The sequence below is a fragment of the Heptranchias perlo genome, chromosome 25 (assembly GCF_035084215.1).
Source record: "Heptranchias perlo isolate sHepPer1 chromosome 25, sHepPer1.hap1, whole genome shotgun sequence".
Lineage (NCBI taxonomy): Eukaryota > Metazoa > Chordata > Chondrichthyes > Hexanchiformes > Hexanchidae > Heptranchias > Heptranchias perlo.
The window spans coordinates 43,174,273-43,199,280 of record NC_090349.1 but is presented as its reverse complement, the minus strand read 5'-3'; the positions used below and the strand labels follow the sequence as shown (position 1 = coordinate 43,199,280).

Genomic DNA, 25,008 nt, shown 5'->3' with positions numbered 1-25,008 from the left:
TGGCATTTGACGCTGATCCTGTGCTCACTGAGGTCTATGCTTCCAGCAGCAATCACTGAATAAATGTCCCTCGTCGTGTGATGGTGAGTCAGTGTCACTTCATGTGAGCACGGTGTTAAATGTCGTTCCAGCCCAGACTAAATACAGTGATTCTCACCTGTGCAGACTATTCCAAGGATAATAATCAAGAGTAGTAATGCTCACTGATTCCCCAGACACAAACACCAATGATAGTTCCCCCACATCTGCTGTGGCTGAGATCTGCTAACTCAACGCAGACCTGGGGATTTCCTGGTTGCAAATTGCTCTGTAGCACACAACAAACTGCATTTACTCACTCAGCAACTGGGCAAAATCTTCATTTAATTCATCACACGAACAGGAGTAGGCTATTCAGCCCCTTGAGCCTGTTCCGCCATTCTATCGCATCATGGCTGATCTGTACCTCAACCCCATTTACCCACCTTTGTCCCATGTACCTTGATACCCGTACCTAACAAAAATTTATCGATCTCAATCTTGAAATGCCAAGCATCCACAGCCTTTTGGGGGAGCGAGTTCCAGATTTTCACTCCCCTTTGTGTGAAAAAGTGCTTCCTGATTTCATTCCTAAAATGCCTAGCTCTAATTTTAAGATTATGCCCCCTTGTTCTGGTTTCCCCCGCCACAAGAAATAGTTTTTCTGTGTCAGCCCTATCAATCTCTTTTACTAAAAATAGCTTTAACATTTAATAGCAAATCTCCCCTGGCATTGCTTACGGTAAGTCGGAGGATATAAAAGCAAGAACTTGCATTTATAGAGCGCTTTTCATGACCTCAGGACATCCCAAAGCGCTTTACAGCCAATGAAATACTTTTGAAGTGTAGTCACTGTTGTAATGTTGGAAATATGCTGTTTTGCAAAGACACGATGTATTATTCCGCCGCTAAGGCTGCGCTGTGGTCCTTTAAAGCAACAAAGCTTAAATGTTGTAAATAGGATTCTGAGGTCCATTAGAGGCCAACTGGCTTCTGCTAAAAGTAAAATAAAAAATCAGACGGAATGTGACGGAATCGAAACCTTTATACGTGTAGATTTATTTCAATATGACTTTAGGAAAAAATAGTTATTGCTCTACTTTTACCTAAAAATATTTTTGTGCACCGGGGGGAAAAAAATCACACCAAACTGTTCTAAGGCTGTGACTATAACACAATGCAAGGGGTAGGACTTTAAATAGCAAGAATATTTCTAGTACAGTAGAAAAATAATGAAAATATCCCTCCCTCTATCTGCTCAAGAGATAAATGTAAGGAATCTTACAACACCAGGTTATAGTCCAACAGTTTTATTTGAAAATCACAAGCTTTCGGGCCCTTCACTCACTCACCTGACGAAGGAGGTAAGCTCCGAAAGCTTGTGATTTTCAAATAAAATTGTTGGACTATAACCTGGTATTGTAAGATTCCTTACATTTGTCCACCCCAGTCCATCACCGGCATCTCCACATCATGCTTAAGAGATAAGACTGACCATTTTGCCCTGGAGAAATAAGCATTTGCTTTTAGGATTAATAGGCAATTGTACATCAAAATAGTTTTGGTCTGACTCTGGAAATGTGTAGAAAAGTATAGGCTGTGAGTTATTGTTGGTGATATTAATAGATACACTTAAGAACACTTAAAGCATTCTTCTGACAGTCCTCTGTTTGCTATTTTACCTGAGGCATTAACTTGTTTAATAATAAACAGGTTAACAACTCTGTTAGAAGAATAGACAGAGGAATGTCATACGAATGTCTTAAGTGTTTGTCCACTATTATCGGCAGTGGTATTTTCTCGTCTATAAGATTCAGAGCAGTTGAACGACCACATACAGAATTGTCTGCACATTCAGATATCGCTCCCTAGCATATAGCTAGAAAAAATAAAAAGTCACATATTTTTTAAGGGCGATAGAAATGCATGTTCTTCCTTTTGTAAACTGCCTCGGTGGTTTTGGAAGTTTAGGCAGTGAATAGCTCAGCCATACAGATGAGAAAGGTTCTAGATTTGATCCCCAGTCTACAATGAATGAAAGCAAGATGAACTTGCATTTATATAGCGCCTTTCATGATCTTGGGATGTCCCAACGCGCTTTACAGCCAATTAAGTACTTTATGAAGTGCAGTCACTGTTATAATGCAGGAAATACAGCAGCCAATTTGCGCACAGCAAGGTCCCATAAATAGTGATGTGATAATGACCAGATTATCTGTTTTAGGTGTTGGTTGAGGAATATATATTGGCCAGGACACCGAAGAGAACTCCCCTGCTCTACTTTGAATAATGCAATGAGATCGTTCACCTGAGAGGGCAGACGTTTCATCTGAAAGATGGTACCTCTGACAGTGCTGCACTCCCTCAGTACTCCACTAGATTGTCAGCCTAGATTTTGTGCTCAAGTCTCTGGAGTGGCTGTCACCATGCTCATCTTACTGTCAAAGGTGGTTGTGCACTTCTGGGTGGGGGGAATGGGGAGGAGGGGACTGCACTCGCGGATCAGAGAATTGAAGCCACTATGCTGTACGTCTACCCCTGACATGCAGTCCCTACAAGCATGGCTTCCCTGGTGGAAGTGCAGGACTGTGGGATCTCACCCCTTTTAATAGTGACCACTTGGGCAAAGAAAGGGAGGGTGCCTGGTGCCGATGGAGAGAAACGCTGAAAGGCGTCAATGCCCTCTGGAGGGGAGAAAATCAGCAAGAAAAGATGATTTTTTATTGCTAGCGTTTAGGGAGGAGTGAGATGAAAGTGATCAGTGGTGCTCTGCCCAGCTCACAGACAGTTTTGCAAGTCTGGCTTTTTTTCCCCCAATTGTACAAATCAGTTTGAGTTCAGATCCCCTTTTGATGTTATGGATGAAAGACTAACCTCTTAAAAATCCATAAATTGGATTCCATCATCGGACTGCTCCCTTCTGTCGAGTATCCCTCGCCCCCCCTCGTCATTTCTGAAATGAGCCAAATTGATGATCGATCTGATAGGAGCAGCTGTAAGGAACAAGTCCAGACCCAATGCTCTTACTGTGTCCCTTCCTGTCTGCTTTGACAGCTCGAGCAACACACGGGTCTGGATGGAGACGAACAGCAGGACCCAGGGTCAGTTCATGATCCCACTCGGAAGTAGGAATACACTTTGCCCAGAAGCACTGTTACAAACCAACCGAATTACACATCACGAACAGCAAACGCCCAGATATGAGTTTCTGTGTAAAATAAAAACAGCACAATCTGTAACAGCTGTGAATTTCCAGGTATTCTGAACATTGCATTCTTGAGACGCGGATAGCCCCATGATGAACTCTGCTGAGAAATTAAAGTACGTTTCACTGGGTCGAGTTTCTGTGTTTTTTATTTACTTCCCCCTCCCCCTATTGTTTTTAAAGGGGCAAACACCTAATAATATGCCCATTCTGAATATTCAAATTACTAATTAAAGGGTTTAATTTTTCCTAGTAACACCCTGGTTAATGCTTTTAAGTAAAACAAACCCTTTGTGCGTTAAAATAGCGCACAGTGGAATTTTACACCTGGGCTAACGAAGCCCTCAGCAGCCCCCAAGCCCCATCGGCGTTGAGGTCAAGTCTCCGGTCACTACCCGAACTGTGCGGAGAGGTGTGTTTATAATTGGGTCAGCTCCTCCCGTATCCAGTGTGAGAAAGTCCTCTTACCCAAACAGAATCTCTGTCACCCAACTCCAGGGGATGTGAAGCAGTCACACACAGTGTATCATTTAAAAATAAAACAGATCTACAATTCAATTTCTTTATGTTTTTTTTTGTGCTTGTATTTCCAGAGTTCCCGTCTCCTTCACCCCATCCTCTCCAACCTTCCAATTGCTCTTCTGAACCCCCACTGCTCTCCTCATTTCTCCTTCATCTCTCTCTCTCTCTCTCTTTTACGTTATTTGTGGATCAACTTTCCAATTCTGCCCTTACTTTCCTTTCGCATTTCCACCTTCACTCTATTTCCCCATATCCCCCCCCTCAACACCACCAATGTTTGGTGAAACAAAAGCACCGTTTCTATAAACACAGTCCACGGTTCTGAAACACCAGCCTCTGAGCTAATCGCCGGTTGTAGGTTTCATCTATCAGGATGGTCCAATCCTGTAAGGGTTTTTTTTTAACAGTAAAACAAAAAACAAAAAAAAAAGTCTGTGACCATAAGCCAGAGAATGATTTAATATCAACACTGCCAGCTGTTTTACACAGCACCAATTCATTATATCACTGAAATATTATTGCCAATAAGTACAACTGATTGATTTACGTTACAAATGTCCACATAATGAATTCGATCTGAAATACATCAAGAAATGTCATTACACAAAGATGATTAAATAAGCGGGCAGGTTGACTTGGTCTCCACAATGTTCAGTGTAACAATAGATGTGAATAACAATGCAAAAAATATTTCATTAGTTAAATGAACCTTTTTTATAAAAAAAAATTGCTAAAATCACCAAAGATCTAACCTTCTCATTCTCGTCAGACGCAGGTAACATTACAATTGCTACGTTTTAAATATATTTATATATATATATATATATATATCTCTGTGGTACTGGCAGGATCCAGACTGTTGCACTGACTGAAGTGAAACCTGATCCCTGTGCATCTCAGCTGTGTAGTCCGCGGAAGATGTTGTGTGGTGATGCGGTCAGTCGTGCGGTCGGTGACGGCGTCGGGAGGGGAGTGAGCAATCGACCCACTGGGGACTACTTTTCCAGAGACAGCGAGAGGTTCAAGTGTAGACATTGACAAGTCACAACTCAGGTGGGAAACAAGAGGCGTCAACCGCTGAGAACAGGCATTCTTCATAGAGGTAGATATACATTTTTTTTTTGTTTGTATGCATTCCTAAAACAAATAGATGTTGCTCTGTAACTTGGTTTATAAAATGTAATATTTTCACATTGTAACAAAAAAAGTCAAACATTGGTTTGTGCTGATATACTCCACACCCAGTAACGTGCAGTGGAAGCTGCTTATACCTGAAATCGTATATGTTGAAGTCCTTTTAGATAATTAAATTGCAAAATGATTAGAGTTTACTCCTCCCCATGCAATTGAATGGAATATCAGTCCTGTGTCGGAGGCGTCCATCACCCGGGGCGGTTGAAGGGTAATTCAGTGGCTGGCATACCTGTATCTCTGAGCTAACTGGGAGCTTTGTCATGCTAATTGAGGCCTGGGTTAGCTTAAAATGTACTCACACTTTTGTTTTTTTTTGGGGGGGAGGGGTAGAATGCTATGTACAGACTTAATAGTGTTGGCAGATGTACAATTCTCCAGAAAATGCTAATTTTACAGACAAGCGTTTTATCGCTTGAGTGTTTGTGTTTCTTTTTAAACTGCTCTTGTTATTTGAGATTCATATTATTTGGAGGAAAGGCCACACTAGTAACTGAAGAGGTTCTGTGTAAGCTGTCCCAGCTGCTGCTAAATGAAGACTGCTCCAATCACTGGATCCTTTAGGATGGAAAGTAAATCCTAAGGAAATTTCCAAGTATATTGCTCCCGGTGTCAGATATTGCTTTCTTCCTTTTCCCATTCTGCTTGCTTTATAAGCTCCAGGGGATATGCACAGGTGGGTTATTGACTGTTTTGCAATTTAGCATTCTCCATCTGCGGTATTTGTATCTAGCCCACCCCGGCCCATTCCCCATGAGCAGGCCTGTGAGTGGAATGCTACAGGATCATTTTATGATGATAAATAGCATGGTTTTAGCACTTTGTAGTTTCAAAGATAACTGTACTTGGTTTAAGATGTTATGTGCTGGCCCTAAGTTGCTGTTTTGCATTGTTCCCCCATCAAAGCACACTTTATTTTTAGAAGCAGTTTTGTTTCCACAATTCAGATTTTGCAAGGGGTGAGACAATTATAACGCAGATTCGGACAGCAATGAGCATGCCTCCCTAAGAGTAATTTTTCAAATGATCAAAGATGAAGCATGTTGCACGCAGTGCCCGTGTGTACACTCCTGCCTGAAATGACTCATTTTTATCGGCATTCTTGGTGACTAAAACTGACTTTGTCAATAGTTTCACTGTACAGTGAAAACATTAACTTTAATGACAGCAGGGAGAGGGGACTAAACATTCGTTGACACATAGTGACAGTATGCTACAGTTGTTTTGAGTGTGCAAGATCTAGAAGTCACGATCATGAAATGTCCCTTCACGTGCGTAAAAGTCTCAACAATTGTGTGGTCAATTTGTTCAGCCAAGAGTTTGTTTTGTTAGAATTAAATGTGACTGCTAACCGTTTGGGGGAGTTCCAGAATTGCTGCATTAATGTGTTACGTGACAGAATCTGGGAGGGAGATATGGGATTCCCTCGTGAATTTTTGATCTTGGCTGTGTCATTGGAGAGAGGCACTGAGCAGAGGCCAGGTACTTCCATACATGGTTAGAGTAGAATGTTGAAAATGTGTTTTTTGTATTGTAGCCTGGGTCTGGAGAGAGTGAACTGACTGCAGATATACCTCCTCCAGCCCTACAACCCTCCGAGAACTCTGTGTTCCTACAATTCTGCCCTCCTGCGCATCCCCGATTTCCTTCGCCCCGCCATTGGCGGCCGTGCCTTCAGCTGTCTCGGCCCTAAGCTCTGGAATTCCCTCTCGAAACCTCTCCGACTTTCTACCTTTCTCTCCTTAAAACCTACTTCTTTGACCAAGCCTGTCCTAATATCTCCTGATATGTCCTCAGTGTCAAATTTTATTTGATAATCGCTCCTGTGAAATGCCTTGGGATGTTTTACTACGTTAAAGGCGCTATATAAATGTAAGTTGTTATGGTAATGTCCAGGTGGTCATTCTTTCAACTAGACACTCTGTAGGACGGGGGCTCAATGTCCTGGGCATGTGCTGACTGGTCACAGCGATGGGACCCCCAAAACAGGCTGCTGTTGCAGCATCACATTTACTGGCAGTGGAAAGACCCAGTGTGTTTTTTAAACAACAGGTTTTCCGAAGCCGTTTGTCTAAAGCCAAAAATACAATCCAATAGTTTTATTTTGATGATTCAGCCATCCCAGACTGTACTCCCACACCTCCTTGCAACTGCTTCAAGTGTGGCACTTGCTGAGACCTGAAAGCTGGCCGTCTCCGCCTGCCCAGGGAATGGCTCGGGGAGGAAGAAAAGAAGTTGAAAGGGCAATCCCATTATAGAACAGCAATTGCAACATTGAGGATGACATCAGGCATACAGTTAGGAAGAGAGACTTGGAGGATCTAGAGTTGTATTCAGTAGAACAGGGAAGGGTAAGGATTTAGGAACATGAGTAGGTCATTCAGCCCTTCAAGTCTGTTCCATCATTCAATCAGATCATGGCATTTACCCACCTTTTGATCCATAACCCCTGACACCCTTACCGAACAAAACTCTATCAATCTCAGTCTTGAAAGCTTAAACTAACCCAGCATCCACAGCCTTTTGGGAGCGTTCCAGATTTCCACCACCCTTTGTGTGAAAAAGTGCTTCCTGATTCCGCTCCTAAATGGCCCAGCTCTAATTTTAAGATTATGTCCCCTTGTTCTAGATTTTTTTCCCCCACCAGAGGATATAGCTTCTCTGTATCTGCCCTATTGAATCTCTATGACTTTAAAGGTCTTGGTTAAATCACCCCTCAAACTTCTAAACTCAGTGGAATACAAGCCAAGGTTATGTAACCTGTTCTCACAATTTAACCCTTTACGCTCTGGTACATCTAAAATTTGTAAAGGGTTTGAGGGGATAAATAGTGAATTGCTAACAGGGGGGGGGTTATAAATTTAGGATTAATACTAAAGCATAAAGGGGAGGTTAGAAGACATTTTTTCATGCAAAGTTTATTAGAATCCATCACTATAAGTGGTTATTGAAGACAAGTCAAACACTTAAGAGGGAATTAGATAAACACTGGAAGAAACATATTAAAGGGTGCAGGAAAGAGCAGGAGATCCTCCCGTATGGAGTTAGCACTAGCATGTACACAATGGGCCAAATGGCTCCCTTCTGTGGTCATATTTTTATAAAAATCAAACAGGCTAAAATATTTTTGTTCCATAAATAGTATGAATTAAGAAACAGATGTTTGGAAGACCTGGGTGGTACAGTGGGTTAGACTGTGGACTCCCAACCTGCTTTAAATTCAGCTCCGACTGTTGGGATGAAAGTCTCCTCGATCTGTTGGCTGGAAGAGTTCTATGCGAAATGAGTTTGGACAGCCTCAGTCCAGTTCCCAGTGGGAATGAACCTGCAACATAAAAACTAAGCCTAATTGAGCATTAATTGGCAGTTATCAGTCAGAAGGGTCCAAGGATGGTTCGTGTAGGAAATGGAAAAAATTGAATTGTTGAAAGTGCCATTTTCCAAATGAGATTCTAAATTGAAGCTCCATCTGTTTGGGCAGGTGGACATAAAGGTGCCATTTCACTATTCAAAGAGCCGCCAACATTCATCCCCCAACTAAAGCAGATTAACTGGTAATTCATTAGTTTATTGTTTGTGGGGACCTTGCAGTGTACAAATTGGCTACCGCGATTTCTGGCATAACAATGACTGCACTTCAAAGGTAACTCATTGGTTGTGAAGCGCTTTTTGGGATGTTCCGAAGACGTGATGAGGAACAATGGGCTAGAAATTGGGCCGTGTAGCACCCATTGTTCAGGCCCTACGCGGCCTCCTAAGGTTCCAAAATGGTGTCAGGAATGCGCGTGCACGCTTCTAGTGTGACGTGCGCCAGACGCCATCTTGGTAAAGGGGTTTGCGTACCTGCAGATAACGAATGCCCGCATCGTGTAAAGTAGGGAGAAAATGCGATAGATCAGTGTGCAACGCTCGTTTAAAGGGATAGACACCATTTTGGCACTCAACGCTCCAGCCAATGAACTTTCTTAACCATGAACAGCTGAACATGTCTTAGACAGCCTGGAGGACCCCCCACCCCCCACCCCACCAGCGCTATTTAAAGGGATCATGCAGGTGTTGCAGGTTAGTGGCTGGATTATTGCTGCTGGTGCAATTGTACATGTATGTTGAAGCTTCTGACACTTGGATAGAGTTGCTATAATATATAAAGAGTGTTTTGGCAGGTCCTGCATAACTCTTGCTGTCATTTACAACAGTGTGCCGACCAAGATTCCTAGCAACCATGGGTGGCCTGCTAGGGCTCCCTTTGGGCATAGAATATGACTGGGAGCATGCAGGAGGGGGCCACGCAGAGTGGGTCACACTGCGAGGAGAGGGAGGAGGAGGAGGAGGAGGAGAAAGCGCAGGGCACTGAGCAGGAGGCCATATCCCATGAGGGCCTTCAGGGAACAATACTCTTACCTCAACACGAGTGAAGATCAGTGCATCTGACGGCTGCGGTTCACCAAAGAGGTTGTGATGGAGATATGTCAACTGCTGCAGCCTCAGAGCAGGACAAAGACAGCATTGCTTGTGGCTGTCAAGGTAACCATGGCGCTGAACTTTTACAGCTCTGGATCCTTTCAGGCCTCTGCTGGCGATATGTGCAACATCTCGCAGTTTGCAGTGCACTGTGCATAAAGGAGGTCACGGAGGCACTGTACGAGCTGCACTACAGGTTCATCATGTTCGCTGTTGACAGAGAGAAGCAGAACGAGCGAGCACGAGGGTTTGCTCGTATTGCTGGCTTCCCTATGGTGCAGGGTGCCATTGACTCTGCACACACAGCCATGCGTGCTCCACATCTCAACTCGGCCATCTTTATGAATGGAAAGGTGTTCCACTCCCTCAATGTGCAGCTGGTGTGCGATCACACGCAGCACATCAAGCAGGTCAATGCCCACTCCTCTGGCAGCAGTCACGACGCCTTCATTGTGCGGCAGTCTAACGCCGCAACTATCTTTGCACCGGCTCGGCAAGTCAAAGGCTGGCTGCTGGGTGACGAGGGCTACCCCCTCGTGAGGTGACTCATTACTCCGATCAGGCACGCATGCACACGTGCAGAGCAGGCCTACAACGAGAGCCATGCGGCCACACAGAACGTCGTTGAGCGCACCGTAGGCCTCCTAAAGCAACACTTCCGCTGCCTGGACCGTTCTGGTGGAGCCCCGCAGTCCTCTGCTGAGCGGGTGTCAAGATTCGTCGTCGTAGGTTGGATGGTGCACAACCTCGCCCTTATGAGGGAACAGCCCTTACCACCTCCTAGCTACCAAGACCCTGAGTCAGAAGCAGAGGCAGAGGAGGAGGAGGAAGTAGAGGAAGATGTAAGGAAGCAACAAGGTGCACAGGCCCTGTGTGCTTACCTTATTCATTAGCGATACCATTAACCTCAACGACACCTCCCAAGTCAACAACAGTCCTACACACCCCCCATCTGTCCTCTTCCACATGACCATCAAATCGTCCTCCATGTGATTACACATTGCTTTCCCCACAGCTCATCACATAAATAATAACCACCACCAACTGCAACTTCAAATCCAAAGTTATAATGTAACACGTACTCAAGTATCAAACATTAGACTATTTACCCCATGTGTTCCCTCAGTGTCTGTCGTTTGTGTGCCCAACAAGGTGCACCCCCGGTGGCTGGAGCATGGGTGGTGGAAGTCTGCTGACCTTCAATTGAGAAGCATGGAGATGGCCTTGGAAGACGACCTCGAGCAGCTCTGGGCTGGGAGGGCCCGGCTTCCGACTGCACCATCTCGGCATCGGCTGCAGCAGTCTGTCCTGGCTGGCCGACAGGCAACAGCAAGGGCGCTGGCAGAGTGGCAGGGGTGGGAGCAGGAATGCTGTTGTCCAGAGAGAGGACAGCAGATGCGACTGCCATGGCGCCACTGCCACTCGCACGGGGCGGCGCCTCAGCAATCCTGGTGATCAGCTGGAAAACGGATTGCTGGAGTGCTGTGACGCCCTGGAAGCCCCGTTCCACAGTGGTGCCCAAAGCCACAATTAGCAGCAGTCTGAGCTTCAACCAATGCATGCAGACCTTTGATGACATCGGTCTGTGCTGCAATGGAAGCCACGACATCAGTCATCAGACGCTGTATCATGGTGGGTTCCACAGGTGCGCTGATGGAGGTGACCACCCGTTCCTAGTGGGAAAGGATGGGCTCCAAGCTCTGCACAAAGCCCTGTGCCAAGTTGGAGCTGGACTCCTCCATGCCCCTTGACATTGTGCGCAGGCTTTCTGGCAGGCTTTCCAGTGCACCAAGCATTTGGTGGTGTACGTCCAGCGGCCGTCTTCTGTAGCCTGGCCCATCAAAGTCATCATCTGACTCCTCTGCAGCAGAACCATTGCTGGCACCTGTGGTATCTGATTTCCCCCTCCTCCCCTCCCCTTCTCCCCCCCCCCCCCCCCCCCAGCTCCTGCGCACTTGTGCCCGGTGTCTCACCATGTGACGATCCCTCCTATAACTTAGCCTCTACACTATGCATAGTTTCAGTATCTGAGCTGGTGGATGCGAGTGTCAGATCAAGTGACGGTGCATCTTGGTTATTACTGTCCTCCTGCTCCTCCTCCACCTCAGATGGTGCCAGCTTCAGTTCTTGGGCACATGCGATGACAAAGGGAGGTGGATTGAGTTGTGGATCGGGAATAGGAGCAAGTAAGGCACGCGTGCTACCACCATACGCAGCACGGACGTCAGGTAAGATTGTGGGATGAGGGAGATGTCGGAAACGAGAAAGAGGATTAGGTATGCAGAGACCTCCGTCATTGGGACCTCCAGCGCTGCCATTGGCCACGTCCGCAACGACGGCCAGCCCAATGACGTGCAGCACGGTCTCCGGGGGGGTGAGGATGTGTAGGCGTGCCTATCCACCCTCGGGTCTTTTAGTCTGCCAGCTGCAACTCCCCTTTAAGAGGTGCAGGCTGCCTTTATCTAGTGCTGGGCACGCCCCATATCAGGCCTCCTGCCGGTGCGTGCAGCCACTCTACGATATGCATAGTGCTGGCTGCATGTGGGAATCGTGGAGATGAGGTTGCAGCACGAACGTCGCGTGCTGCCTGCATCGGTAACACCGGGAGCAGGTTAATCATGCACCGCGACCCCCTCGCCCAGTGTCGGGCCTTATCCAATTAAACCCCCTATATAAATGCAGCACTACTGGTGTTGGGGGGGGGGGGTTTCTGCATACTTGGGCCATGATTTTAGCGTGGCAGCGGGAAGCCAGCGGGTGGGTGGGTTAACGCGTGGGGAACCCGGAAGAAAAGTGAACACGTTTAAATCTGCAGTCGTACCTCGATTGCAGTCAATTACCCTCTGCTTCCGGGTTTTGCGTCTCCAAGCTGCACAGGGGCCTTCTGTGCACCCGAATGACGCGATTTAAAACGCACTATTTAAAGGGCCAGTCCAAGAATGGATTTTGAAGGAGAAATAGAGTCCAGGAGAGCAAAGGCAGCGCCTAGATTTACTGATGCCTCACTGGAAGTACAGCTGGGTGCAGCGAGAAGCAGGAGGGAGGTAATTTACCCCAACAGTGGGAGGATGAAGCCCGGTTCACCGAGGTGGCAGTGGAGGTGAGCAGCAAGAGCTCGGTGCCCAGATCTTGGCTGCAGTGGAGCAAGCGTTTTAATGTCCTAACCAGGTCAGGAAAAGTGAGTACATTTGCTGATTCACCCACATCCTGTGAAATGTAATACCCTCCTCTCACTCTGTCTTGACAAGCCCACTCCATCACATCATTCCTCACACCCACTTAAGTTTCACTTCTGTGCACTTCCTCACCTCCCCATTTGTGCACCCAACGCTGCCACTCACCCCAATCCTGATGCAAAGTGATGAATTTGTCTGAAAGTCACCCTCTATTGCATCTGAGCAGTGCATCCAAAGCAATGCATCAATCGGGTGAATACATCACTTTCAGTCACTCACAGGTCTGTTCTTTCTCCCCTTCTAGGAGAAGAAAGCACAAAATGCAAGGGAGAGGAACAGAACTGGAGCTAGACCACCACAAATAGTCCAGCTGACAGATGCAGAGGAGGAGGCCATGGAGATCAGTAGCACCATTGCATGCCTATCTGTCGACAATGGAGAGACTGGCAACCTACAGATGGCTGATGACAGAACTTTAACATATTTCACACACATAATGAATTGATGTTATCAATGATTGAACTGTTCTGGATCTCAGTATGGTCAGTGGAAAGATTGTCAATTTTCCAATAAATAATTAATATCTGCTTCTGCTGTCTTCCAGGGCCTTTACGCCTTCAAGAGGAAGGAGCCGAGATGGAAGAAAGCGATTCCTCAGAAGATCTCATTCCTTCTGAGGGTGCACCGTCAGCGCAGGTACTGGCACTTCAATGAGTCATGTTAGTCGGGTTTTCACCTGGTGATTCACCACTCACAAGTGTGCAGGGGCAGCTGTGGAGAGTCCGCATCGGGGGAACACTCCTCTCCAGGATTGGTGGCACAGGTAAGTATGGGAATGTCTGCGATGAAAGAAATGGATTGGGTCTCTGCATTTGTATTACTAAAACCGGCTCACGTATCCACACAGCAGTACTGTAGACTCGTGTTTCCTTACATCTACGATGCCAGGAGATTATGGGAGCCTGGCTTGCTTAAACCTTGGACAAGTTCTGCCTCTGTCAACTGCACCGCATTTACGATGGGCAAAGTTGTGCTAATGCCACTGGTTCCTGGTCTCGTGAAGCCAGAGGCAAACCCAGAATAAACATTTCATCAGAACTGAGTTCTGGCGAAAGGTCATCGACCTGAAAAGTTAACTCTGTGTTTCTCTCTCCACAGATGCTAACTTACTTGCTGAGTGTTTCCAGCATTTTCAGTTTCTATTTCAGATTTCCAGCATCCACAGTATTTTGCTTTTGCCCGGAATAAAACTTGCTGGATTTGCTAAATTTAGCCAGAGAGAAGACCTAGTTTTTTGTTTTTTTTTAAAAAAAGAGGCTTCTTTAGCCGACAGTTATCGAGCAAGTTTGCTTTGGAATTGCCAGCAATAGTAAGGGAACTGACACCACTAGCATGAGTCGTGCTCCATAGAAAAGCATAAAGCGCCCAGATGAAATTCTACCTGCCATTCTTTGTCATAACAAAGTATGCATAGTTGTCTTAACAATTTAAACAATAGAATTTCAACAAAAATTGTTCTTGGCAAGACGCTACATAGAATCATACAGGACAGAAGGAGGCTATTTGGCCCATCGTGTCTGTGCTGGCTCTTTGAAAGAGCTATGCAATTAGTCCTACTCTCCGCTGTCTCCCCATAGCCCTATAATTTTTTCCCCTTCAAGTATATAGCCTTCATAATGTATGTGTAAGCTAAAGTGCAGTTTGAAGTGTCTGCAGTATGATATTCCATCAGTTGATGTTTTAGCAGCTATTACATGATTTGCGGTTTCCTTGTCTTCCAACGTGGATTAGAACCTAAGCCAATTAATCTCATAGCTTTCTGCTCCCATCGGCTGCGAAGTGTTAATTGGCTTTGGTATTTTAACTGGCTTTGATTGTAGGTTTTTCCTTTTATTAGTTTTAAAGAGAATTCAAAAGCAGCTTTTACCGTGGGGCTGGTTTTGATCGGATGTCAGCACTCTGCGTCTGGGCCACAAAATGGGACTGCCTTACCCCGGCAAGAAAGATTGTTTAGCCAGCTTTGTGTCGGTCTACGGTTCTCCTGCCAGGTTAAGGAAGCCTGATTTAGCAGTGCCGTTGCAGGGAGCCAGCCCTGTCGCTCCAAATCCAAACCGTAGAAGAGCCTCCCAATTGCCTCTACCAATATCTTGGCATAACGCACGTGCTGCCTTCTGGTGTTTTACCCAATTTTTGACCCTTTTCCGAAAAACGTCCGTTCCTCACGAGGTGCAGTTCCACAGGCACCATTCTCCTTCCAGCAGTGTGCCGAAATAGGCCATTGTTCATGTCAACGTTGATGTGTCGGCATGCTATTCGGCTATGGGGAGAATCACAGCAACGGCCGATCCTGCCATCGTCTAATGTCCACACGTTCAATTTTAGCGGAGGGAGTTGGGTGGAGGGGTTGCTGACTACCAATCAGGAGTAGGATCCCTCTGAGTCAGAAGGTTGTGGGTTCGAGTCCTACTCCAGAGGCTCGACCACAAAATCTAGGCTGACACTCCCAACGCAGCACTGAGGGAGTGCTGCACTGTCGGAGATGCCATCTTTCGGATGAGATGTTAAACTGAGGCCCCGTCTGCCCTCAGGTGGACGTAAAAGATCCCACGGCACTATTTCAAACAAGAACAGTGGAGTCCTGGCCAATATTTATCCCTCAGCTAACATTACTAGAAACAGATTATCTGGTCATTATCACATTGCTGTTTGTGGGATCTTGCTGTGCGCGAATTGGCTGCCGCATTTCCTACATTACAAAAGTGACTACACTTCAAAAGTATTTCATTGGCTATAAAGCGCTTTGCGGCGTCCTGAGGTCGTGAAAGGCGCTATATAAATGCAAATTCTTTCTTTTAGTGCCTTTTAATGTAGAGAAACATCCCAAGGCACTTCAGAAACATAATCAAAAGGATCCATTGCCAAGTATATTAAAGCCATAAAACATAAAGAAAAAAGAAAATGTTAGAGGCATCTAATTTTACATTTTCTTGTTATCTATTAAGTGTCAATCATTTGTAAAATGTCAAGTGTAGTCAATTCAAAAAGGAGCTGGAGACCGGTAGGAGCATGGTTGCTTGTTTTTTAATTTCCATGACTAATGCATAAAAGGACACATTGCTGCATTCACTGGCCAAGCTCAATTCCCAGATCTATTGTGACTGTAGTTTTAAATGTGTAAAGGTCAAGCTTGGAATCTGACCCAGTTCACTAAACATACAAAATAATTAGTGTTCACTCCCCTCTTCCCATAATCTGCCCTCCTTAACATATTTTCGTCTGCGCCAGATTGAATCTAACAACAAGCCATTCTGACCTGCACTGTGTAGACAATGAATGGGTGGGAGGGAGTTATTATGAGAGGTGTGTACAGTCTTGACGTGGTTTCTAGCCTGTCATAAACCAACCAAATTGTGAATTTGCCTTCTATAATTCATTCCCATGATTAGGTATTTTTAAAAGCGCATGTGTGTGCGATGTGTTTTTAGTTGTTGGAGTAAAATGTTAATGTTGGACTGATTGAATTATACACCAGGTGTTTTGTCATGCAACAAGGAGGATAACAAAGGTGCAGAACAATTTGGGATTTTCACACATATTACGATAACCAAATGCATAATATGCAAGTTATTTTCTGAAAATGTGGAGAATCCATTGTTCAGTGTGATTTTATACAATTTAAATGCAAATGGAAGTCTCTGAAGGTTTCAATGCAAACCATGGATAAACTTAATTTCACCCTTTTTTTTATTTCCTTTGACAGTTAATCCTTTTTGCACAGACCAAAAGCGTTGGGAGACATTATGAACCATAACTTCAAATATATTCCTATAATTAAACTGAACATTTGTGTTGTGTTTAAGGAATTAGTTAATGTATCTCACAGCAACATCACTGTAATGTGGAAGGATTGTGGACCCCATACAAACTATGGAGGTTTCTCAAGTCTAACGGAAGACTAGCACATGGAAGTGGTATATGCAGTAAATCCTTTTGCACTCTGGAAGGGAAGCAAAAGGAAAAACTAAATTTGGGGATTCCAGCATCAGAAAATTCATTAGAATTTACCTGCAATTTTCTCGTGCTTAGTTACGTACAAACAATACATTTTGATGCTGTTATATGTCATTGATTATAAGCCGCCTGTATAATTTACTTGCATTCCAATGTCATTTGGTTAAAAAGCCGTTACCTTTGTATTGGGGAGTGTTCAGGCAAACTACATTTTTAAAGCAACCCAGCTACAGTCTGCTCCAAAAACCCAACCAGTATCTGCTGGGGCAAGTTTTGCTGCAAAAAAAATCCACCAACTTTTCTTTCTTAAGCTTTGTGTTGCAGCAAACATCCTTGAGGCAGATGTAATCAATGATGCATCATCAACCCTGTCCTTCTTTGCATACAAATCTGGCAAAGTCACCTTGCAAAACACTTTAATCAAGGAAAGTAATTTTTTTTAAAACTGGGGACACAGTGTCACCCTTATTGGTTAATCAAAGTAGGCCCATGGTGGAAATGTACTGCATATAAAGAAAGAACTTGCATTTATATAGCACCTATCGCGACCTCAGTACATCCCTAAGCGCTTTATAGCCACTGAAATACTTTTGAAGTGTGGTCACTGTTGTAATGCAGGAAACGTACCAGCCAATTTGCGTGCAGCAATGTCCCACAAACAGCAATGTCCCACAAACAGCAATGAGATAATGACCAGATTATCTGTTTTAGTGATTGAGTTGAGGGGTAAATATTGGCCAGGACACAGGGAAGAACTCCCCTGCTCTTCTTCGCATAGTGCCATGGGATCTTTGGTATCCACCTGAGGGGGCAGACGGAGCCTTGGTTTAATGTCTCATGTGATAGATGGCACCTCCAACAGTACAGTATTCCCTCAGTACGGCACTGGGAATGTCAACCTGGATTTTGTGCTCAAGTCTCTGGAGTAGGACTTGAACCCACAATCTTCTGGCTCAGAGGTAAGAATGCTACCCACTGAGACAAGGCTGGCACAAAACTAAGCTAAAGATTATATGGTGCATGTAGTTTGTGCATGAACTTGGGATGGCAGGAATACGCTCATCTCCACTCAAAATCAAATCCTACCTGGCAAACACTTAATGATATGGTAAATATAAATCTCCTGTTAGTGTCCCAGTCAGTAGATACTGGCTTCAGTTAATTTATTATCCCTGTCCTTGCAACGCCAAGTCCGAATGCTGCCTCTTAAGATAGGGCTGCTTCAATACTGTGTTAGCTGCACTCTCAATAACAGAGATATTCTCCTTGCAGTCTGATCCTCCCAGCTTTATTACTGTCACAGAAACTGTCACCATAGTGAAGTAAATTGCAGAAAACGACATTGTGGGAAATTGAAACAGTGACTAAGAATATGTCTTGTGTCGTCAAATTGACTTGAGACTTTTTTTCCACCGTGAATGTTTTGACTGACGGGCTCACTTATAACCGCAGAACTTTTTTTTTTCTGAGACTGCTTTGACAATAAAGAGAGTGATTTTGTCTTTCATATAGGGTTTCTTTCCATTTTGCATTCATGGATCGGAAGGCAAAGAAAGTAAGAAATCGGGCTGTTCAGCTATGCAGCACTAGTGCAGGCTTCACAACGAAACTAACACTATGTGGCCGTATAGCAAAATACCGCAGATGCTGGAAATCTGAAACATAGCACAGAAAATGCTGCAAACAGTCAGCAGATCAAGCAACATCTGTGGAGGGAACAGACAGAACTGAGGAAGGGTCCATACCTGAAACAGTTTGTCTGTTCTTTCCGCAGATGCTGACTGACCTGCACCCACCCCCCCCCCCCCCCCCCCGTTTCCAGCATTTTGTGATTTTGTTTCAGTGCATTATGGGTTTTGCGGCCATTCATGGTTAATGGTTGGAAAATTTATTCTCTGGTTTTTTCCTCTAATGAATAAAGACTTGCATTCATACAGCGTCTTTCATGACCTCAGATGTCCCAAAGCGCTTTACAGCCAATGAAGTACTTTTGAAGTATTTCACTGTTGTAATGTAGGAAATGCGGTGGCCAATTTGCACACAGCAAGGTCCCACCAGCAGTCTGATAATGACCAGATAATCTGTTTTAGTGACGTTAGTTGAGGACAAATATTGTCCAGGGTGCCGGGGAGAAATCCCCCTGCTCTTCTTCGAAATAGTGCCATGGGATCTTTTACGTCCACCTGAGAGAGCAGACAGGGCCTATTTAACGACTCATTGGAAAGACGGCACCTCTGACAGTGCAGAACCCCCTCACTACTGCACTGGAGTAATCCAGGTTGTTAGAAGATTGGAAGGGAAAGTGAATTTCATTTGACTTGCAAAAATATTGTTGATTTGAGATTTTACACTGGCCCAGCAAAACATGAGATTTTACTATTTTACTCTGATTTTTTTTAAACTTTCTTTGAGAAAAGAGAGAAATTTAGAAAGAAATTGAAAGTCGTTTGAAAGAAAGGTTTCAGCAAAGTTTTACAGGAAGGGAGGGCAGTGAGGCCTTAATGCAGATCACTGTTTGCCAAAAGTCACTGCACTTCAAAAGTAATCCACTGTATGAAGCATTTGAAAATCTCCATTGCGATTGATGTACTGAATGCACATACTTTTTATTCTGTTGATTGAAATAATCGTGTTTACTGGGTCACCCTAACTAGGCATCGTTGCAGGTAATTCATCCTTTGCTGGATTTGACTGTAGATCACAGAACAAGATATGTCAAATATTTAACTTCACAGAGGTGTGTTTAAGTGAACTTGATCTAGGCACAATAGGTATTTAATGGGTATCCCTGGGCAACCAGATGCTGAGGTAAAAGTCATGGTGCAGGCAAAATGAACAAGTAATTAGTTTCACTTTTCATATTTTCCCATCGTAACTCGAAACAGGTGCTGATAATGCATAAGCCTTTGGCTCGCCTTCTGTAGAATGTGACCAATATGTTTTCTATAAACTTTCTGGTAATGGAGTGTGGTGGATTTGGCAAAAGTCCCAATTGTGCATTGAGAGCAATGCTGATGACTTGAATTCAGAATCCCATACTCCTGGGGGCTTCTTTAGCAGCCCCTGCGATCTGAATCAAAAGAGCATGTCTATAGATACAGGAATGTCTTTGCTTGTTCACCCATCTAGTTATTTTGATGCGAACCTCCTAATTCTCAATGGGCAGTACATCCCTGGAGAGAGGATTCAAATGAATCTGCAAGACAGCGCTATGGAATTTTAACAGGAGACCCTGGGTGATTTGAAAGGCAAACTGTTCATAAAACAAGCGATTTGAGTATTTTTTTCTTACAAGTCTTCAAAGTAAGAATTCATAATTTAACGAGCTCCTCAAGGTGACCAGAACAGTGTTCGCATGGTTTGTATCGTTTTCCCATAGAATATTTACTCACTCCAGTCTGCCGCTCTCCCAGTGTTGTAATTATGCTAGTCGCTGACAGCAACGGTGAAACATTTTGCAGCATATTCACTGTGTTTTGGTGAGAGGCTACCATGTGACCTTGTGTGACAATATATCCCATTGAACAAAGGCGATGATCAGTTGAGCGGCAGGCGTAAGTTTTGAGGTATCCGGTCCATTACATTTGGTAGATTCACACAGCCAAATACCATGATGGTTTATACCAAGTTATGGTCTGTGTGAAAAAATAAATAAAAAGATTTCAATTTATTTAGCGCCTTTCATGACCTCAGGATGTGCTGAAGCACTTTACAACTTGCATTTATATAGCGCCTTTAAGGTAGTAAAACATCCCAAGGTATTTCACAGGAGCAATTATCAAACCTAATTTGACACTGAGCCACATAAGGAGATATTAGGGCAGGTGACCAAAAGCTTGGTCAAAGAGGTAAGTTTTATAGAGTGTCTTAAAGAAGGAGCGAGAGGTAGCGAGGTTTAGGGAAGGAATTCCAGAGCTTAGGGCCTAGGCAGCTGAAGGCACGGCCACCAATGGTGGATCGATGTAAATCGGGGATGCACAAGAGGCCAGAATTGGAGGAGCGCAGAGATCTCGGAGGGTTGTAGGGCTGGAGGAGGTTACAGAGATAGGGAGGGCAGAAACCATTTGAAAACAAGGATGAGAGTTTTAAAATCGAAGCGTTGCTGGACCTGGAGCCATTGTAGGTCAAGGAGCACAGGGGATGGTGTGAGTTACAGCCGATGAAGTACTTTTGAAGTGTAGTCACTGTTGTAATGAAGGAAACACAACAGCCAATTTGTGCACAGCAAGCTCCCACAAACAGCCATTTGATAACGACCAGATAATCTGTTTTATTATGTACCTGTTTTCAGGTATTATGGTTGGTGTTTGTCTTTTATTCTCCATGTAGATTGGAGCCACGTTTATTTGATCTGCAGTAAATAAAGCACATGGTCGATAGGGCAAGCCATAGTTAAAAGTATTTTGCTAATCCAATGATGACGAGAGTTGGAAGACAAACCAGATGGTTACAGTAGCCTAATGCCTCACTTCAGTAACCAATGTTAACTTCTGGTTTTACATATTTGCACATTAAAGGAGAGATTTCAAAGCAACAACACTGTCTGGGAGAGAGTTCATGGGCAGGGGAAACATTAAAAGCGTTACAACTAACATTCCATCCAGATGGTTTGTATGGATGCCGAATGTTGGTCTCCAGCTGGAGCAGTTCTTGTGTTCCTCGAATAAGTATCAAGGTCTGGTAACTTTTCTTTTGGTGCAACTCCAGTCATGATCTTGCAGAAGGTTTGAAATTATGACAGTGTCAGCAGGTGATGAAATTCGCCAACCTGCAGCTCTGGGTCTGTGAACGTATATATATGTGTAGAGTAAAAACTAAACACGTACTCACTGTCCCTTCTATGTACGCAGGTATTTATTGGAAGTGTCCCGCACAAGAGCTTCCTTATGCATGGGGAGCATGCAACAGCGTTGGGATGCACTCACTGGTTCACCGGATCGGTTGGTCTGCTGTGAAATGGACTTAGCTCTCGATCTCGTTCTGCAGCCTCTTGGTGAAATCACCCGCAATGAAATTACTGGTCCCAGACTTGTAAGCAACCGAGGTTGACAGCTGTTTATTCAGGATGTATTTGCTCTTCCGTAACCTGCTGTGTGAGGACCTAAATAAATCTCTTCAGAGGAAGAAGTGGATTAAATGACGACAATCTAAAACTGCAATGAGCTCCGGGCACTTTAGGCGGGGCGGGGGAGACTTTCTGTCCTTGAATGTGTATTTTATTTTTCATTAGCTAAAGAGTGGAAAATGGATCCTGGTGATGCTGTTACGTAATGAGTGAATGGCTTGGCTCTGCTGCCTACGACAAAGCAAGTTGGAGGATCGGGCTGGTTGTCTCCATTTTAAATGAAGTAGTGCTTTGCGCCATTGGTAATAAAACTACAGATGTTTGTAAGATGTGAATTTGCAGTTGCTGCAGGGCAAATTCCGACGTATAAACACTTTTGTGAAAACAGTATGATCCTGACCCATAGCAAAACGCATTTCCCCCCTGTTTTTTGTCAGTGCTGTCTGGGGCTGTGATGCAGGAGATTTACATCAGGCTAGTATAAATGGCTTATGTGATTCTCCTGTGGGTTTTAGCAATTAATAAAAACTCCACGGAGTTGACTAATTTAGTACTTTCTGGCATATGCATTGATTTGGGACAGCCCGTTGTACGTATCAGACTTAAGGGGGAAAACGCATTCAATTTCGGTCATCGGGACTTAAAAGTAAATGTAGTTTCTTCAGCCTGAACTACAAATGGCTCATTAGAGACGATTAAAAGGCAAAGAGACATGGTTTGAACGGAATCACTTTTCTCCTGTCTTGTATTAAAGCATAAAAGAAAACTTCAGAATTCCCATGATTTGAGAGGAGACAGCACTTTGGTCTTATAGATTCTGTTGATAGACTACATCAATAATTTAGTGAATAAAGCATGTTGGTTGAAGAGAGACGGTACTGACTATAGGAAAATACTAACCTTGTGGATCATACGAGATTGTGAAAACATGAGATGTACCTCTTGTCAGTGATGGATCATCAATGTAGCAACTTCTGTACCCCCAGAGTAATGTTCAAGATTGTTTTATTAAAAGCTATTTCAACTTTCAATGGATGGCGTGTGCGTATGTGAGATCATAGAATCATAGAATCATAGAAGTTACAACATGGAAACAGGCCCTTCGGCCCAACATGTCCATGTCGCCCAGTTTATACCACTAAGCTAGTCCCAATTGCCTGCACTTGGCCCATATCCCTCGATGCCCATCTTCCCCATGTAACTGTCCAAATGCTTTTTAAAAGACAAAATTGTACCCGCCTCTACTACTGCCTCTGGCAGCTCGTTCCAGACACTCACCACCCTTTGATACCACAGGACGCTGCCAGTGTCAGGAGAAAGACTTAAAAAATCCATAGTCGACTAGTGGCCAGAGTGGCAACTACACTGTGACAGTTGACATGGCAAAATCGAATGGAAAATGTTGACAGCACTTTACAATGGTAAATGTGGACACAAAAGCGTGACCTAAAATCATGATAACAGGAAGTGTGCGCCCTGTGCAAAGTATAAAAATGTTGATAATAGGCAAGTGCCCTGGTAGATAAAGTGTCTTTGGTGTAGTGTCTTTGAAAGGCAGAGTGAAAGCAAGTTATTTCTCTGCAGAGACGGGAGACCTGGTACTCTGAAGCAGCTGGATTAAAAGCAACGTCGGCAGAGATGTGAGAACAAACTCTCTGCTTGTCTTGAAGGAGCGAGATCTAAGATGGGGATAGAAAAAAAACTCAAGCAAAAACCAAGTTAACTTCCGTGTACTGAAAAATACAGTTGGACAAAAGAAGAGTTCACTCCCAGTTCTGATGCTTGCCATTCATATGATATGCATGGGATCTTTCAAAGTGTAAACGCACAAGTCCCGATAATCTCATCCTTGAAGTTGCTTTTGGCAATGTCTTCCCTACATTTCGCCCACTTTGGATCCCAGATTGCATACCCGTGACTCTGGATTCAGTCCCGAATATGTCGGCAACTCTCGTGTAAATTTGATTCTTCACTGAATTTATTATGCAGACTTTGCTGAACTTCACACAGAAAATGTCAGTTATTCTACTGTGACAGCGCGGGGAGTGAGATTCCGATAATGATTGCTAAAAACAGTCACTAAGGTTGAGACATGCAGATGAGATAAACTGTAAGAATTAAGCTTTTCGTCTCCTAAAGACTCGAGATGGAATTCTTAAATTGATTTACAGGGACCTGTTGAAATGTACAATAGAAACATGGTAGAAAGTTTGTATTGAAAGGAAATTTCTCACTGTCAGTCCTCTTTTTTTCCTATGGTGGTTTTTTGATGTTTGGAGAGACAAGTAATGCAGTGTGAAGTAGCACAAAAATTGATATGTTTTATGCTATAAATCCTGATGGTATATTGGATTATATGGCAGAACTACAGTATAATCTTTTTTTTTATCATGGTAGATTACAAAAACACTCATCACTACTGGTGTTTAAAATCACATTAGGTCTATTCAGGCTGAGATCATCCTGCACTGCAATCCATTTTGCCGAGGTAAAATATGCAAATAGAATTTATTTTCTTTCTTTCCTTCCCCACCCCCCCAATCAAGTTTTAAACTATTTTTGAGTCAGTCCCTTCTTGCCAGTTGAAAGTCCAACAGGTGCTGTCCTCGCTGGCCTTTGGTAGTGTCTCCCCTGAGCTGGTAGCCAGGTGGCACACAAGGATAGCACAGGGTTACACTTGCAGGTTTGCCCCCTTGCCCTCACCCTCATTATCCATATAAGAGAAGCTCCTGGCCCCCTCCCTACTCCCCCACTATTTTGAGGAGGGAGGATGAGAAGTGCATGATCCAGAATTCACAAATGATGTGAAGAGGATTTTGTATTGCTGAAGAATATTTTTAGCAGCTGGTCCATCTGCTTCTCCCAGTCTTGTAAGGGCACTGCAAGACATTCCTTTGATATTCAGATTCAAACTCACTTCAGCTGGTGATGAATCAGTACTGGGTAGTGACTGCAGAAAAGTCAGCCTGCTGATGTATCTCCTTGTAAAAGTGACACAATTCCACCATTAAATTCCTGACATACCTCTCGGGCAGCTGTGATGGAATTTCTGAAAGCACTCAGTTCAGTGTAGGTGGTTTCCAGTTGTTTTAGCCATATAGAGTAACCAAGGGTAAACTGTTATGTCTTCTTGACATAATGTGTGGTAGAGAATGCTGTGTAGAGAATACTCCGAGACGTGAGCGCAAAATCTAGGCTGACACTCCAGTACAGAGCTACACCGTGGGAGGTGCCATCTTTTCGATGAGACATTAAACGTCTGTCTTCTCAGGTGGACGTAAAAGATCCCATGGCACTATTTCAAAGAAGAGCAGGGGAGTTCTCTCCTGGTGTCCTGGAAAATATTTAGCTCTCAGCCA

The 25,008-nt window shown here is 44.2% G+C and overlaps 1 long non-coding RNA gene across 2 annotated transcripts; it reads left to right on the top strand.

Moving 5' to 3' along the window:
* Nucleotides 1–4,749: 4,749 nt before the first annotated feature.
* On the top strand, nucleotides 4,750–22,680 carry LOC137342412 (uncharacterized). Of its 2 annotated transcripts, none has more exons than XR_010967255.1 (3): nucleotides 4,750–4,847; nucleotides 13,178–13,269; nucleotides 21,435–22,680. It is a non-coding gene; the product is annotated as an uncharacterized lncRNA (long non-coding RNA). The 2 variants fall into 2 exon arrangements; XR_010967254.1 differs by having other exon boundaries at nucleotides 13,178–13,396.
* Nucleotides 22,681–25,008: the final 2,328 nt, after the last annotated feature.